Source organism: Syngnathus scovelli, chromosome 11 (assembly GCF_024217435.2).
Source record: "Syngnathus scovelli strain Florida chromosome 11, RoL_Ssco_1.2, whole genome shotgun sequence".
NCBI lineage: Eukaryota > Metazoa > Chordata > Actinopteri > Syngnathiformes > Syngnathidae > Syngnathus > Syngnathus scovelli.
In genome coordinates, this window is record NC_090857.1 from 13,889,141 (window position 1) to 13,892,302 (window position 3,162).

General features: G+C 43.6%; 1 long non-coding RNA gene across 1 annotated transcript; it reads left to right on the top strand.

The window, feature by feature from the left end:
* Nucleotides 1-1,148: 1,148 nt before the first annotated feature.
* Nucleotides 1,149-2,219, top strand: LOC125977611 (uncharacterized). The gene is made up of 4 exons (XR_011087788.1): nt 1,149-1,420; nt 1,491-1,589; nt 1,762-1,821; nt 1,903-2,219. It is a non-coding gene; the product is annotated as an uncharacterized lncRNA (long non-coding RNA).
* Nucleotides 2,220-3,162: the final 943 nt, after the last annotated feature.

The window sequence follows — 3,162 nt, forward strand, 5'->3', positions numbered from 1 at the left end:
GTACTGGGCAGGCTAACGAGTTACCGGAAAGATGCTAATTCGCGATCGTGCTAACACGCGAAAACGGACTTCTAAAGGAATGTAAACAAACATTTGGAGCAATACTACATTGTCTTAAAGGTTAAACACGTTTACTCAATTTAGAAGTTTTATTTTGACTTTTAAATGTTTTTTTAATTTGAGAAAAAAATCTGCGATGTAGTGAAGCCGCGATAAACGAAACACGAAGTAGCGAGGGATCACTGTAAACTTCATTTGAGTCAAATTTTTTCTCTCTGGGGGGGAGGCAGGACGACTTTAGTTAGGGGGTCTGTGGTATATGGTTTTTGCTGCTTCGCTGGTCTTCAAAAAACACTCGGTGATCGGTGGCTGTTTCCCGACGAATGAGCACTTCAGGGACCACGGCTGATTGGGAAAAGATTTTATTCAACCAATGTCAGGGTGAAGTCTTTCCAAAAAGTTGAGTGGCACAAGGCATGGATGTCAAAAAGCCCTCCCCCCCCCCAAAAGGGGGAGCGAGCGAGAGCGAGCCCTGGAACCCACGAACGACCCCTGCTCGAACGAGAGACAACGAACCCCCCCTCTTGTCAGGCCCGTAGCTTTTATACCTGACTAGAAGCTGATGTCACGGCTTTGGGTAACAGCTGTAGTTTTCAATCTACTAGTTTACTTCAGTCCTAAAAAGGAGATCTTGACCAGCGCTGTTGGTGATGGACAACAACAGCCACTTTACCTTATTATAGGATTGCACACATTGCTGAAACTGAATTCTCCCTGGTCACGGACAACTGGCCCTTCTGTCTTCTACCAAGTACTTATACATTACTGAAACTAAAGCTTCTCTGTACAGCAAATATAGTTTGATAGTCTTACTACTACTAGTGGATCATCTAGTGCAACATACAGATACGCATAAAGTTCAAAATTCACTTCAGGTCCCCTTGACATATTTCTGCCTAGGGCCCCATGGAGGTCTGATCAGAGGTGTTACCAAATGCCAAATAAAATGTATTCAACTTTGAAATGTGAGTGTGATCAAGTGGCGCGAAAGGCAATGGCTGTAAAAAGCATTGCATCTCGCCAATGATGTGACAAGCTGCATTCCCACGCTCGGCCACCATGGAAAGAATTGAAAAAAATAATACTCCCAAAACAGGAACATGCTCCCCGACAAATTGTTACAGACAAAATGTGGAGTAACTGTTATTTCTTATATTCATTTCGACACTCGAAAAGCAAGTATTTCTTTTGACATTTTCTGTAATGGTTAACTCTGACAACTAACAGAATCATGAATTTGTGGGTGTGTATGGGTGTGTATAGTTATACAGACCCACAGGTGTCCATGGACCTCCTGAGGGCGGTCCTTCTACCCAGCTTCAACGATGACATCATGGCTGTGTTCCAAAAATACCACACGGTACACTGCACGTGCGTGCGCGCGCGTGTGCGCACGTATGTGAGACGGGCTTGTGTTGTTGTTAATGCAGTTCTTTGAGAAGGCGGCGCATAACGTGAAGAAGAATATTGATGATGAGGTGCACGCAGATCAACTCATCAAGGAAGCATGCAGGAATGTTCTGGAACATGTAAGCCTGTGCATGCGTGCGCGTATCTAACTATGTTGCAGTTTGACTGTGTGCTTTGGTGTGAAAGAGACGCAGTCGGTGTGTTTCTTTGCATTTGTGACTGAGTTTCTTGTGTGCAGCAATGACAACAATTACTTTTTTCCTGTGCACGTGGCCACGGTTATCACCACAGGCCAAAGTTTTGTTTCCCGAAAGTGAGGCAAAGAAGCCGAGTTGCGAGGTCAGCGTCAACGTAGGACGGATGAAGCAGCAGCGACTGCCTTCCTTGGGTGAGTGGTCTCCGAGTCAGATTTTTGCTTGCGTGTGTTGGCAGCGTCCTCGAGGTTGCGAAGAAAGCAGCAGCCAAAGGGGCAGTCCGGTCCCGAAAAGGGTGCCTCCCTGTCCTTCATCGTCCGTCCCTTCCGAGCCCTGTTTTGCTTCTTGCGCTGCTCCAGCCCAGCGTCCTAATCACATTCGTGTCCCCATGCTTTTTGACTCTGGCGCTACCATACTTTGATTTTCTTGTCCGAATCCATTCCCAACTTGACTTGTGGGTGTCTCCCACAAGTTTGGGCAATCTTTCAGATGCATTTGTCTTGTTTTGTTTTTTGCAACCCGGCCATCATGTTCTTATCCGGTCAGGTCAGTGGAGTTTTTCGGCCGCCAAAACTGATGTTGGCTTTTTGTGTGTGTACATTGTCGCCATCCTTAGAGGAAGAACCGCACAAGCGGCGCCGTAGCGTCTGACCGATCATTGAACATCTCCGCTGTCATGTAACATGGGGGAGAAGAGATGTTGCAAATGGTGAATATGGATTGTTCACAGGAATAAATTGGTAGAGTTGAAATTCCAAATTTTAGTAGCAGATGGTACAAAATTTGAATTAAGGATTACTGAATAAATTGGCAGAGCTGAAATTCCAAATTTGTCCAAGAGATAGCGCCAGACCGAAACATGAGACCAAAAAGGGCCAAAATAAACTAAACTAGTAAAAATAGAAATAAAACAGGAACACGGTGTCGGATTGTGAGTCACGCATGGAAGCACAAATGTGATTTTTACTTTTTGATTTCTTTGCTTGGCTAAAAATGTATTCTGTAACAGCTTAAGCAATAGTATTAGTCAATTCGATCAAGGGGCCCGCCACTGTGAGAATAGTGGCGTGATATAAATTGTTTGAAGAAGCACAAATGTGATTTTTACTTTTTGATTTCTTCGCTTGGCTAAAAATGTATTCTGTAACAGCTTAAGCAATAGTATTAGTCAATTCGATCAAGGGGCCCGCCACTGTGAGAATAGTGGCGTGATATAAATTGTTTGGAGAAGCACAAATGTGATTTTTACTTTTTGATTTCTTTGCTTGGCTAAAAATGTATTCTGTAACAGCTTAAGCAATAGTATTAGTCAATTCGATCAAGGGGCCCGCCACTATGAGAATAGTGGCGTGATATAAATTGTTTAAGGAAATAGATCAAAGGTTTGGATTTTTTATTTCAGAGTTGATTGAAGTATAACTTTAAAGAGTTATCCTCATGAAACAGGAAATGAAGAAAAGAGGAAGTGGAAGGTTTTACCAGGGGCTAGCTGTACATT